This window comes from Rhea pennata, chromosome 4 (assembly GCF_028389875.1).
Source record: "Rhea pennata isolate bPtePen1 chromosome 4, bPtePen1.pri, whole genome shotgun sequence".
Taxonomy (NCBI): domain Eukaryota; kingdom Metazoa; phylum Chordata; class Aves; order Rheiformes; family Rheidae; genus Rhea; species Rhea pennata.
In genome coordinates, this window is record NC_084666.1 from 62,137,111 (window position 1) to 62,152,290 (window position 15,180).

Sequence of the window (15,180 nt, forward strand, 5' to 3'; positions counted from 1 at the left end):
CCTTGAATAAACTGTGACCTACAAGTCAAGCACCCCATTGCACCCCAAACACTTCACTGGCATCAAAAATCTGTTACAGTTCCACTGCAAATCAGAGAGGTAGAACTAACACAGGATGGCATTAGATCCATTATTATGAGTTATATACATTTAAAAATAATAACGACATCTAAATGAGAAATAGGATGTTATTCTCTTAATGTGCCTTAAGGAGAGCATGAACACCAGAAATGAAAATTTTTACTTTTTTCAATCGTTCAGTAAACAAGAGGGTTTTTTTTTTTTTAATCTTTTCTTTTTTAAAAGAGTAGATTTCATTAAATATATATTCAAATGAATTATTCATGCATTTCTCTTCAGTCTAAAGTAAAATACCTTTTGCAACATGCTGGCCATTTAAATGTCAATTCTTCATGTCTCCTTCAGTTACTTACCTAAAAAGAAAAAAAGAAAAAAAGATTAATTTTCCATGTTTTCAAATCTATTATGAATACATACTTGCCCTCCACTCCTTTCCATAAGTTTTCAATAGTTACAAATTAGGTAAGACTGTTAGGGTAATGGTTTTGGTTATATTATTAGTTTTAGACAACGTTTCTACTTCTGCTTCAGCTAAGCATTCAGTAATTGAATTTAAGATTTTTTCCTTATTACTGCTTCCCCTACCCGCCCCACTAAATATCTAAATAAAAGCTTCTTAATGCCTTCAATACTTCGCTTTCCATATTCAGTGTATATACTCTGGAAAAATGGCATAATTGTAATCACAGTAATGCAAACAAAATATCTGCAAAAGTATTCTAGCACACTGTTCAAAATAGAAACAGTTTTTAGAAACAGAGATTTGTGTAACCTCTTAACAGCTACTGGCATGTAAGCACGTATTTCTGGGCACTGAAGATACAATGGCTTTATCAGTTACATGGTGAATCCCAGCAAAGCAAAGACTAACAACAACGCTAAATTTAAATTTAATCTAGAAGACACCGGAGCATGTAACACAACCACTACCAGCAAGAGCACTATACTCTCCAGCCAGGATGACTATCAACTTGTATTTCTCCCATTTGTACCCATCACTTATCATTCTATGATTGAGCTGCATTTATTACCTTCTTTTCTACGCTCAGCCCAGATATAATTCAAGAAGTTTACCATGTACCTTATCAAGGGTATAGTTGTCTTAGATAATGCTTAAACTACTTAAAAAGTATCCTTGGAAGCACTGATTCTGAAAATATTTCATACCGCACCCATACCATGCTGGCTCTCCAGACCTTAAGTACCACCACAAGTTGTTCAGAATGGTAAGAAATGTACACGAAACCCTCACCAACTAAACTGCTTTCACAGTCAACCCAAACCTCATTTGAATTTCTTTCTTAATTCACAATGCCGTGCTTTCCAGCATTACCCTTACCAAGGTTTCTGAAAAATTTGTGGTGGTGTTCACTTTTTCACGTAGTGTGCTCACACTGAACAGAGTGTACAGGCTGAACGCTAATTCTGTCTGCATTCAAGTGCTTTTATTTCAGACCAGGTTTTAAATCACTGTCAAATTCAGAGATCTATTGCACAAATTCTGCTGCTTCCACCTCCTGTCAGGCTGCTCTGTTCTGCCTCTGAAGGGACACACTTTTTTCTTGCAAGACTCAACCCCTTTCAAAGCAGAAAAGCTTGATCTTTCAGTCTGGATGCATATTTAGCTATTTCAAGAGAAACATAACTGCTGGGTACAACTGAGACCTCTCCAGGGCACAGGATCATCTCAGAGTTTAACACAATGCTACTTTAACTACAAGATGTACTTAGTTGGATTTAAAATGTACTACTTTGCACTTCTGTCTTTAAAATGACAGTTCAATGTGCTATTGGCATTTGAACCATCTGATGATAAAATGTGCCCAAAAAAAAGGGGGGGGGGTTGGTTCTTTTTTTTCTTTCCTTTTCAAGGGGGAAGAAGCATAATCCTCAAGGCTACCAAGAAAACAATTTAATCCTGTTTCTCATCACAGGTGCTCTCATTGCTAGTTCTCCTATTGTTTTTTGTGGTGATGTCCCAAATACCCATCCCACAGATGGAGAGAGCAACAACAGCTTGAGTGATTTTTATCTGCAGTGCTTTCTTGGCAGTTTGAAAAGTTGGGAAGGCCTCACACCACAAAGACACAGTAAACTTCAAGTATCACCTCTAAAGCTTACTTCCCTGGGAAAAAAAAAAAAAGAGGAATTGTCCTTTGCCATTTTGCAAGTATTACACTGAATCATTTGCCTGGGGCTCATAATAAAAGAGTTGAAACCAACACAAGCACCCGTTGTTGTGCATTAAGAGTAATCATCAAGAACACACATACTCTGGCTGTCCTTTGCCCATTTTAGCCCAGATCACAAGCATTCCACTCCCGTGAGTGAGCTGAACATTTCTCGTATCAGGGAAGAGTATTTATACGGGAAACAATGATCAGACAGATTGCAAATAAGGTGACTCATATTCAATGAATTCTGTACCATTTCTTTCATCTAACATCCTCCATATTGCGCCTCAGCAACCTAAGACATTTAAGACTACACTGATTCAGGAATTGCTTTGTGCAGATACAAAAAGTAAGCTGTCAGACTTTGTTCAGTGCCTTGACTGCTTCCTTCAGAGAGCACCAAGGCACAGTCAAGCTGTAGGTGTACTTGCTTGAGGGGTAGGTATTGCTCACTGCTCCTGGGTCCTCAAGGCTCAGGCATTATCAGGTTTTGCAGTTGTTGCTCCTCCCAGCTAGAGAGCTTAACTTGAGAAAGTCAATTCTGGATAGCACTTAACTTCATTTTTGAACAAAGACAGATTTAAAACCATGTCTATATCCCATTTAATCACGTTAAGCACACGTTTCACCGGGAGCCAGAGTTCTGGAAACCTGTGTGCAGTACCTTGCAGAAGAACAACCTTTCAGTAACTCAGGCCATGCTGAGGGCTATGGCAGATTTGCATACAAGTGTTTCAGGAATACTTAAGTCTTCAATATTTAAGTCTGGACTGTCTTTCAAGACTGGAAAGATTTCTTTGACCCTGGATAGCATTCTGGATCTAAATTGGGCAGAGATAGATTTCATGCTTTAAAGAGGCTACATCCTTCAGATTTCAGGAACTAGATTAAAGATCCTACTCTGAATCATTTAAAACGAGCATTGAGCTTATAGCTCCGACGCACCATGCAAGAACCCTGATCACAAAGTTCTGGGTTACTCTGGACAGACATCTCAGTTAATACTGCAGAGCTGCTTCACTTTGTAAAGTTAAATATTAATTGGGTTGGGAAGAGAGAATATATAACACGTATCATAAAACAGTGAAGAGATCACAGAGTAATTGAGAAGCCATTAAGAACTACATTACTTGAGATGTTTTCTTTAGGCATTTGAAGTGCACCTAGTAGTGCTGGAAAGAGACGCTACAGTGACTGTCCTGCAGATTGAAGTCCACCATTTGTATAAAGAGCTAGTTGTGTCTTCACACCCCCTCTACCCCCTTTCTCAATACTACTCCAACAAATTACAAATGCCAGAACTCAGAAATGCTACTGCAGGCAACAAATATGGTAGATAAGGAGGAGCATAAAGATGGAGCTAGTTCTAATGAATCAGGAAGGAAATCAGTATAACATCTTAAACATTGAGCTTCTTGTGAAATAGGATTAGTGCTAATGGATGAAGCTGTCTCTTGTCTGTCTAACAATTAGAAGTGATCCTCCAAAAACTGACTGGAATTGTATTTAACCAACAATTACAGATATAAACAGCCATGACGCTGAAATCATATTTTCCTCTACTACTGCAGAAGACTCAAAAATAGCTCAGTCCAGATCTGTACGCCACCATTTGCAGTGGGAAACAATGACAATTCTCCTTCCTTCAGAAGCTCTGTTCATAGAATTAGATTAATAAGATCTCTGCTGTACTAATTCCAAGAGTCAGTAGGGATGGTAAAACACTACTTACAGCAATCCCCTGTTAACTAATTTTGCTCATCCCATGCTTTCCAGAAGCAGGGGCTCTGGAGTTACAACAGAAACCTTCTGCCTATGGCTACTGTGGTAGAGGGAGAATGCCACACAACAGAGAGAAGCAGGTAATCAGTCTAATAGCATTTTTCTGCTCTTAGATGTCATAATCTATGCAGAAAGCCTCAGAAAGGAAACTTAGGATGGGGAGATCCAAGTAAGAAAGTAAAGATGGAGCAAGAGAGACTTGATGGAGGTGGGAGGCATAAAAAAAGAGGTAAAAATCACCCAAGAATGTAATGTTCTGAGAAACAGAAATTAAGACTGAGAACAGAGTCACTACGTAAGTGAGACAACGCATTTATTAAACACATTAATATGTGGGATTACATTACACACATATCTTTCCAAAGCTGCACAGAGAACCAACACTAACTTCCTGTGATGAAGAGAGAAGCAAGAGTGCTGGGGGAGAGGAGTTCAGGAGGAAATGCCCTGGAACAACATGGTGCAGGAGAAAGGCCACAGAGGATGTTGCAGAAGGCCCAGGAGTTCACCCACATTCACAGTACTCGACAGCTCACTGCCCTGCCTCCTGCTGGTTCACTGGTCTCGCTCTTGCCCTTTCTTTACAGGAAAGGTGTTTAATTGCGTATCTTAAAAAAATAAATTGAACCCTCAAATGTTCTGATTGCTCTTTACAGTTTTAAGCTTTCAAGCCATGATACAAACCAAGCATTAGGAGAAAACAAAACAAAGACACAGTCATTCTTGGGAGAAAGGCTTTTCCCCCACCAACAGGAGTGATCCTAGTATGCTCACCCCTGAATGATGGTAGATTCTCCTGTGTTCATGCCTGGGATGGGACAAGGTTTAACACCTTTAGACCAAGAACCATCACAGCACTATTGTTCATAAAAATCAAAATTTGTAACAGTTCTTTAAGCACAGATTTTCAGATAGCTGCACTAGTTGATTGTAAAGAAAAGGAGCAGAGAAGAAACTGCGGGCCCACACTCATGGTAGAAGTGCCAGCAGTTATATGGCCGCCTGATGCACGACTCCTATCATAGCAGTAAGATCACATCCATTATTACAGTAGCTGCTATAAGGTAGTGGAAGGTTTACTTGAATTCATTCAGATCACCTGAAGTTTAACTCCAGCAAGGCCAGTTTGACTCACTCCAAAGTGCCATTTCACAGAGCAAGTTGCAAGCCAAACCAAGAGCCAATTTACTGATAAACCTACCAGAAGGTAAAAAAAATGTTCTAAATCTATATATAGCATTATGGTACTGAATGGACAATCCTTGACAGTCTTAACTTTAATTTCAGCTTTCCTCTATATAGGCATCAAGTACACAGGATGAGGGATGCATTAGCTGTCAGAACCTTTGTTCTACATTTTCCAAACAAAAATATAGCCAGTGAGTTCTTACTGAAGTGTTGCCAGTTCTTCACCCAAGCTCATTGTGTTTAGAGGCTGATTCTTGCTTCTGACTTGTAATATGAAATATTAAACCCTACAAACTAGTAAACATTGAATATAAATTTTAATTTGTATCCTTAAGACTGTTTTACCTGGTGAACTGAAGTCTCTAAAGTGTTAAAACTCATACATTAAAAGACATTAAAAGCAAATCTACCTACTTTTCCCCTTAAGGACTTTCAGACCAACTGCCTCTGCACACTCTTCAAGAGGTCTAACGCCAGCTTCTTTGTGTCTGTAGCAAAAAAGTTCCATCACGCTGGCAGGGCACAAAGTCTGCAGGGTCAGAGAGAAGGGGAACAAACGCTGCCTTTGTGCAAGTTTCTTGGAATGCAGAGAGTTCAACTCACAAATACAATACAGGGACAGCACAAATTACACAGTATGCCCAAAATTAAGAGCACCAACATCATGACCTCCTTGACACATGTTCTCAAAGTCCAAAGCTCTTCTGAATGTTTGCAGCTAAAAATAATAATAATAATAAATTAATAAAGAGCAAAGAAGAATTAAGAAATTTTCTTACATTTAACTGGAAGTTTAATATTATAGAGTCCGCTTCTGCAAATTCCTCAAAATCACTGGTACTATACATTAAAACTGCTACTGGGCCAAAAGAGATGTTTACTCTCAATTCCTTTTCTTAATCATTGCAAAAAGAATTTTTAATAGCTTTTTAAAAGTTCAAGTCCACCATGGACTTACAGCTCTCTACCTTAGATCATGAGATTTAATTTCACATTAACAGCAAATTAACAGTCTTGCAAACTTGGATAACATATTGGCAGAAGGGGAGCAACCCAATATAACTTTTTTGTTTAGAAAGTTATGATGCAGTATTTTGCACTTAGTTTCTTTTGCTGTGATTACAGCAATCTTCTTTAAAGCATTAAAGTGACAAACTGTGTAATATGTGGCTCCAAGGTGCCTACTGAAGTAAATCCATGCATTAATGGCAAAGTAATCTAGTTAATCCTCTAGAGAAAGGGGGAAGAGAGTACTTCTACTCCTCCAACATTAAAAAAAAAAAAAAAAAAAAAAAAAAAAAAAAAAAAAAAAAAGGAATGAGAAAGAAAGAGCTGTTCTGGGGAAAAAAAGGACGGTATGAGCTCCAAGTTTCCCACCATACTATCTCTCTCTCTCTTTTTTTTTTTTTTTTTTTATATATATAACTAACATACAGGAAAAAAAATCATTTGAAATTTCTGCCCTTCCCTTGGAATTGCACTTAATATTCAGATTGGCCTAATCAAAGTTATACAATGAAAAGACTTCACAGGAAATTTAGAAACTACTTGCTAAGTGCTATACTGATATCAACCATTTTAAGACAGTATTTGTTTTAATAGTGCTTTTATTCTGATGAAAGTAGATATAGTATAACAGCAGTACAGCTGTATGATGAAGACCCATCTCAGCACAAGCTCTCATTAGCAGAGAGATAGCACTGGTTGACTTTGTTCAGGCTACGTAACAATTATTCTTACGCTTGCTACCAGGTAGTTACAGAAAGTCTCACTGCCAGACTTCTATCAGAAATGGCCAAAGCATGCATTTCTTATCTTTCCTGCCTTGGGATTAATTATTTTTATAGGCCTTGAGAAAAATCATCATGCTCAACACAGATATGGCAGAAGAGGTCCTCTGCTCCAGATCAGAGTCCAGGACTGCTTCTAGACTTGAACAGGACAATGACAGGAGGGTACAAGGAAACAAGGAGACACTGTTTATCATCATGACAAACAGACAGGGCTCAACATGCAAGATCACAAGAAGAGACTTACTGAGAAGCACGCTCTGTGGAAATCATGATAAAACACTAAGAAGAATGTTGGCCAATGAAGAAGTGACTTTGTACAGAAATCAACATTTTGCTAGTAAACAAGGGATGGTATTTTGAAGCAAGGAAGGATGATGCTTTGAAGAACACAGAAAGTGATAACAGTGCGTTATATGTCATATTACAGGGAAAATGGAGCCACTAATCATTAATGCAAAAGAACAAAAATGTTATTTTCATAGCAGCATTTTACTTTAGTAACACAGAAAAAGCCCTTAAATAAGGCAGAGACAAGACAACTATTACGTTCATCACCGTGATAAGAACTTGATCAAAACCTGTGACGATGATCAGGAAAGGCAGGTGCCAAAATGTGCTGTAGGAGAAGTCCAAGACATTTAGATGTTAGTCATACAACTAGGTTAAACCCATCTAAGTCTATGCTGATACTAGAAGAGTCAGACCTACAGAGATCTCTCCCCTCCGCCCCCCATGTAGAATGGGCTCAAGTTACAGACCTTGATTATAGGCAGATCAGAATTATTACAGATAACTGAAAGAGGAAGTGTTAAAGAGAAAAGGATGAAGATGTAAAAGCACTACGTTAATTACTCCAATAGAGAATCTAATTCTAAACAAGGTGTCAGTGAGTGACAGGGAAATTCAGTTTGGACCAGAGAAACAACATTGTAAATGCCTCAGTACCTTCCATGCATTTTAGGTCTCCACATTACCTGATCTTGGTTTTGAAAGCTGAGTATGTAAAACTGGCAGTTATTCCTTGCATCATTAAGACCTTTTGGCCTTAAGATACTGAAAACCTAGAATTACTGCATTCTCTCCAAAAATGACATTCCAGACAGATCTCATTCATCACTACACCAAAGCTAATAGCTACTGGAACATGAATCCAAAAGAAGATCTCTGCAAAGCTACCCAATTAGATAAGGCAGGGAAGTGCCAAAGTATATTAGTAAAATAGCAGGAGAGGGAGGCATATCCAGTGAAGTCCTGACCCTATCCCACAGCCAACAACCCGACTTTCCTTCCCAGCTGAAAAGCAGCAACTGGCATAACTTCTTCACCTGAGCAGTCACATCAGAAAATAAATCCTGCACAGGGAAGATTCTCTACAATTTCTTTAAGGTCACTCTGTACCTCAAATACAGATGCAACAGTGGTTTCCCTTGCCTATAATTTATAGTGCAGAATCTGGCCTGTAATACTGAATGGGAGCGAAAAGCATGACATCGAGTAGACTGAATAACGAGCCTGATACTCCTCACGTCTAAGCCATCAGGCTTAGACATGCGTCAACAGCCAGCAGTCAGGTAAGTGACCTGCATAAGTGTTTGTCATTGATTCCACTGAGAGGAAAGTGCAACTAATTATGAGAATTTTTTTTGGAGGGGAGCCCTCTCCTCAGAGGACAGCTGGCTCATAACAACTTACACTGTTGTTCATAGTGTTAATGTATTTTTACGTATCTTCTGAGACACCTCACTTGCTTTCTTGGTATCCTACCCATGGATTTTCTTTCCTGGGACATGTGTCTTCTGATGACCCCACTCCCGGTATCACTCACAGAGGAGAGACTCCTCGGCACAAGGGAGATAGCACAGCCTACTGTGACATTCACCAGGTGCCAAGCAGCGTTGAACTTCAATATATGGTTTATGAAACCAAGCTAAAGGACACACGGTTGGGGCTCCAACCTGCAAGATGAAATTACCAGCAGTGCTTTCTGCTTGGTTTTCTTCCTTCATTTTATGTTACATGTTAAGAGGCTTTACCTAGCCTCTCTTTTAATTTGATCAAATTAAAATGATCTGTTTTTTTTTTTTTTGTTTGTTTTTTTTCTCTCTAAAAGCAGCAGAACATAAATGTGGCTTGGAAAAGGTCCTCCTTACTGCCCCTCACCAAACTTGCTCCTTATTGTGTGCTCCATGAGGAGAGGGTGTTTTTTTTTTGTTTTTTTTTTTTTTTTTTTTTTTTTTGGGGGGGGGGGGGCACTCAAGGGAGCAAAGTAGAGGCAACAGCTATTTTATTTCAGTCATACAATTCCCCCCCAGGCTGACAGCTCTTACAGTTCCTGAGCAGCTCCAACCTACAACGCACAGCACGGAAGGTCACAGAGCTCTATAGCTGGGAAGGAATACTAGTCGTGAAGATACTTACTGTACTGCACTATTTGGGGGACTAAATAGTATTTTTAGCGTTCTTTAGCTGCAGATATTTCACTCTTTCTCTCATTAGTTACCAAGCCACTAGCATATTATCAAATACAACTAAGAGGGTGGCTCCAGACAGCCCAATTTGAGGGTTAAGGCCCTAGTGACACTTCCGTGTGAAGTATGTAGGGCCCAGAGCCCCTGTTACTTGAGAGGAGAAGTGTCCTTACAGTCTGGGGAGGTGCAAAGAGCAAATGCTGCAGGGTAGAAACAAGGATTATTATTAATTTGTTTTTTAAAAAAAGATAATCATCTCACAAAATAATGAAAGAGGAGTAAATTAAGAAAAAATAATGAGCCCCTAAGGGACAGCAGAAACTCTTACTTCCTTCAGTAATAGGAAAAAACAGGGGCAAAGAAAAACAAGATGAGGGGATTCAGATTCAAACTCAGTGGTTTCTTCCATTTTGTGCTCCTCCTAGGGCATAAGGAGAATGAAATCCCCTGAGACTGAGATGAGGAGAAAAACCAGAGGTAAAAGGGAAGGAATGAATGAGTGGCAATAAAACTATCCCCTTCCTTCGCTTCTCTCCTCCCTTCCCCCACTAAAGTTTGAGGAAAACTCAAACCACTTGTCAGGAAACCCCAAAGCACTCGAAACTGTCCCTTCGATTCCAAGGGCAACTGTCTGCTTGCGCAAAGGCCACACGTGTTCCTCCTAGACCCAGCACTCCACGAAAAGGAGCTACAACCCCATTAGGTAACCTGACAGATTACGCGCAGTTTCGAAGGTGCAGAGCGTCCGCCGCGCTGCGCCCGCCTCCTCCGTCTGCAAAGCACCCTAAGGCAGCAGCAAGCTCCGGTTCGAAAGCCACGCAGCTTTCGTCAGGGTGCTGGGAGGGCAGAGGAAGGCTCCCTGCATTGCCTCGCACGCGATGCCTTAGGTCCGAACTGGCCCGCGTCCGGCCAACTCGGCAACCGGAGCGAGCGCAGGTCTGCCTGGAAATGGCAACGCACGCGTACCCAGAGTCTCATCTTCCAAACCGGCCAGCACGGCAGTGAGTCTTGCACAGATAATTTCTGGTTCCACATTTTGAAGGCCAAATTCAGAGTGATGACCATAATTTAAGGACAGCTCTTTTGTTTTTCTTCCACATATACAATCTCCGAATCTAGAACAAAGTTGGTGGAAAAACACAAGGAAAGGTTTTCTGCTTGATTTGGTTTTAAATCAGAAACTTCTGTTAGAATTTGAGCTTTCTTTGCTTGCTTTGAATTCAAAATGACTGAATTAACCTGCAAGAAGAACCGTCCTAAAAGAGAATGAAACCATACACTGTACTGTAGGATCTTCGGTGGGAAAGATGTCCAACTGTATCTCCTCTGTTTAGGATTAAGCATAAATTTGGCACAGCACTGAAACTAAACCTATAATATTCTGGATTAAAAAGATCAAAACAAGCCCTAATTCATAAGAAAAATAAGAAACTACTTTATGAAAAGAAAAAGCCTGTATTTGCTCCTTTTTTAAAACTATTCGAGCAAAGAAAACAAGGGATGGAGTGAAGAACCCTTCCCCTCACCCCCAAAAAGTGCAAATCAAACATCCCAATATTAAATTGTCACATATCCTGTTAAAAAAAAAAAAGAAAAAAAAAAGAAAAGAAAGAAAACCAATTCTCTTTCTTCTCGAAGAAGAAAGGAGAAGAGGAAAGGAAAAAATCCAGGAATATGGAGAACCCAGAAAGATCTGATGCAGAATTTTGGAACAGACAATCCCAAAGGCCTATGATTTGACAATACCACTGCTACCAACTGCAGCAAAACTTCAGATATGTATGGCAACATCCAGATTATACACTAGTTACATAGCAGAAACAAACATTTTGCATTAGCCAGAAGATATATCTGCTCAACTAAGCCTATTGCCTCAAGAATAAGCATGCAAGTGTGTGTGTGTGTGTGTGTGTGTGTGCGTGCACGCACGCATACAAACTCTCAAATAGCCAGGGTCACTACAAACATCCAGGCATCCCTTCTAGCCACATTTCACCCCTCATTCCTTCATTCCTGAAGCACAGCCACCACTCTGCAGCCAAATGGCTCTTTCCAAAGCAGCCCAAAGATTTTTTTTTGCTTAAATAGGCCTTTTAAGAATTTAAATATCTTTTTCTGCCAACATGGTTAACAAAACCTAAATTTATCTTGCCTCCAAATGTATTTCAAACCTTCATACTTTTAAAATGATACAGTATCAGGTAATTGCAATTCATAAGTCCTTCTTGAGAAGAAAGGGTAACATTTTTCCCCACGCAGAATTGCTGACAGATGTTCTCCTCTCTGTTGTTAAACAAGCTTTGATAAAAATACACTCAAGTCTTAACAGAACTGGATGTACCCTAAGTAGGTTTTCCATTTGATCTGCTATACACCTCAGACTTTTTTTTGCCTGCTTGTCCTAGAACAATACATGTTTGGTACCACAACAGCTAACAACTGCTTTTTTTTATTTGCCAAAGCTTTACCATTCAACCTGAACCAAAAGCATTTATCATATTGCATGGCAGTGAAGTAGACTTGATTGGATGAGGCCACTAGTGTTTTTGGTGCCAGACTGAAAGAATTTGGTAGAACAAAAGCTGGATTTATCCCTCTTGGAGTTTGGGCATCAGTGTATCCCTCTGAACACACAAGGGGGAATTTCAAGATAAGAAAATGAGTGCAGGAGAATATTTTCATTATAGTTAAGCCAGAAAATAACTGTTATTACATGACCAGTAGGATGGTCCTGCCAGACAACAGCATTGTCAGAATTTTGACAACATGAAGTATACCTTAATTTTTATTTAAATTGTTATTAAAAACAGAGGAGTTATGCTGTACTACATAACTAGAACTCCAGAATAAGCATCATCTGAAACATGATCACATTTAGCAATAGAGCTACAAAAAGATAATCTGGATGGATGACTTCTTACACTCTGGGAACTGTTCTTAAAGTATTGTATTATGACTCCGGATTCCTTAGAAGTCTTAAAAAAAAAAAAAAAAAAAAAAAAAAAAAAAAAAAAAAAAAAGAAAAAAAGATGTTAGCTAGAAGAAATACAAGCTTCTATTTATAAAAAAATAAATAAGTAAAAGCCCTACAGAAACAACACTTACCTGAGAATTAGGCTGTAAGAGACAGAACCTTAAAAAAAGACACCCAAATTAGGTAACTAGTGAAAATTAAGAGTTTTACATATGCAAAGACAGTACAAGAAACCAAGTGTTTTCAGTTTGCAATAGAATGGACACTGACAATGTTGCCTAAGTGCCATTCATAGCCTCTTACATCACTTTAAAGTGATAGTTTCAGTCTCCTCAATTTTTAATTAATTTGCTGCCACAGGTCAGAGAAAGAAGCATGGATTTTGTTCAGAGGCTTTTGGTATAGCTGGTTATTTGGCACAAAGTAAACCAGGTTTTGGCATTACTATACTGAAAGCTGCCTACAGTACATTAATTAATTGGAATTAAGCCCAGCATGAGATGTTTCAACATTTACTCCAACTGTGCTAAAGGAATTTCCTATTTGCTTTTTTCCGCTAATTACAGAGCCACTTGAACAAAGCAGGGTCTTTGGAAAGGTGCTGTACGTCCTCAAGTTCTGCTGAAGTCAGAGAGTGAGCAAGAATATTCAGAGTCTCTCAAAAGATAATCCTTACCTCTGAGCACAGGGCTATATGCAGACTAGTTTTTATTACAATTAAAAAGAATTATGAGCTTTTTCTAATTTGAGGACCTATAGGCACCCACATTCAGGCAGACTGGAGTTACAAGAATTAGAGGAGCTGGTCAATGTGCAGCATATCAGAGAGTCAACTCATTTCTGTAGATACCCGCCTTGACTTTTGAAAATTTGAAAAACCTGACGTATGTTTTGAATGGACACAGATTTTCTTTAAGTACACTGCAGAACACAAATACCTGACCTAACTCTTCCAGAATGACTTACAGAAAGTTTGCATTTAAAAAAATATGTTACAAAACCTAGATGCAGCATTTAAGTGTTCAGAACTTTACTGCCCCTGCAAATCCTTACAGTTCTGAACTCAGACCACTGAAAATTTTGATCACACCACTTTGGACATACCAACAAACAAAAAAAACAACAAAAAAAACTGTGGGGTTAGTACAGTTCCCAACTTATATTGCAACAGGCTCAGCAACTTCCATAGATTTTTTGATTTAAAATTGGAGACAATTTTAGAAGACACATTAGAACTACTTCAGAAATACCTTACCAATTTTTCCCCAAAGCCATCTAAAAAAATGTTATTTTTTAAATTAACTTAGAAAACATGGAAAACATCTGTGTTCTTGGATGCTGCCATAACCATCACAGCCACATGCTTTATTTACATCCAAGAAACATTTGCCGCACTTCCCATTGCAGCACTCTCAGTGCCATGTGTCTCTGATCCTAGCTGCGGGTGAATCAGGAGATCAATAGCACAAGTCTGAGGGTTTGATCTTCTTGCCACTAATGTCAATAGTTTTTCCTGCTATCCTCATTGCATGCTGAAGCAGAGGAAACCTTTCACCACTGTTCAGTAAGCACTCTCTTCCTAACAGGAGCACTACATTCTGCACCACTATTTCTGGTTGTACTGTTTTATTTAAGCAGCATTTTACAATCATAAGTACACAGTCCACTACATTTATATTTTAGGATATCAAGTTATGATAATCGTGAAATAAACTGTATTAATGCCTTCAGATTAATAAATCTCCCATTTAATGGATTAGCCTTGATTTTATACTTGCAATAAAAGTTTCATGCTCAAAAGCTACAAGTTATAAGAGACTTATAAAGATGTATGGGGTTTTTTTTTTGGTTTGCACTGATGTTTTATAAATAAGTTAAAATAATATAATGTATTTGAAAATTAAAAGAAATTACTGCATCTGCATTTGAAAGTGCAAAAAGTTAATGATTAGTGATCAATAAACCGAATGCTGTCAATGTTTAGATAAAAATGTCTAACATTAAAATACATCTTAATTCATCTTAGTTTTTGACTTGGGTGGTTAGTATGATATTTAAGCAGCAGACTTCACTTCTGCTACATTATAAACCAATATGCATTTGTAAGCCTCTCAGTATTTCTTTTTCAACTAGATAAAAATTTCTGAAGTTCTTGTAAGTAATACTAAGTACTTTTGAAAAAAATCTTGCCCAGCACATGCAAAGACTACTGCATTTTGTATTTCCTTCTCAAGAACCTAAGTTGCCAAAATGTGAGAATGTCATTTCTAAAAGACTGCAAGTCTATCAGACTGCAGCAGACACACACTATTGTCAAAATAATGTTAAACTGCATTTCCAGTATGTAGGGTTTTTTTGCACCTACTCTAGGCTTCTCTGCATATATATTGATCCACACAAGATGACATTAATCATGCAAAAAAATTAACCTCCTCCTGTCTGAAAAAACATTTACTTCTTAGTGCAGTCAGAAGAGAATACTAGGGTATCACAGAAAAGCATGTGCAGTCAACTTCCTAATAGGTGTCTAACCCTGGAACATCTTCTAGAGATCATCTCATCAAAGAGAAGCACTATCTCACACATTGGGCAATGGCTTTACTTTTACATTTAAACTAAATTTCTTAAAGATATTCTGTGTTCATTGAAAAGAGACTTCCATTAGAACTGATCAAGAGTTTTTCCGTAAAATAGTTGGAAAGTTCTAATTGTCCTGTACC

The 15,180-nt window shown here is 38.5% G+C and overlaps 1 protein-coding gene across 6 annotated transcripts in view; it reads right to left on the reverse strand.

Moving 5' to 3' along the window:
- ANK2 (ankyrin 2) overlaps positions 1-15,180 on the reverse strand; it is a 335,054-nt gene that overhangs the window by 309,111 nt on the left and 10,763 nt on the right. For all 6 annotated transcript variants that reach the window (XM_062574110.1, XM_062574102.1, XM_062574111.1 and 3 more), the window contains exon 2: positions 376-434. The gene's annotated coding sequence lies outside the window, so the exon portion shown is untranslated. The remainder of the gene's footprint in view (positions 1-375; positions 435-15,180) is intronic.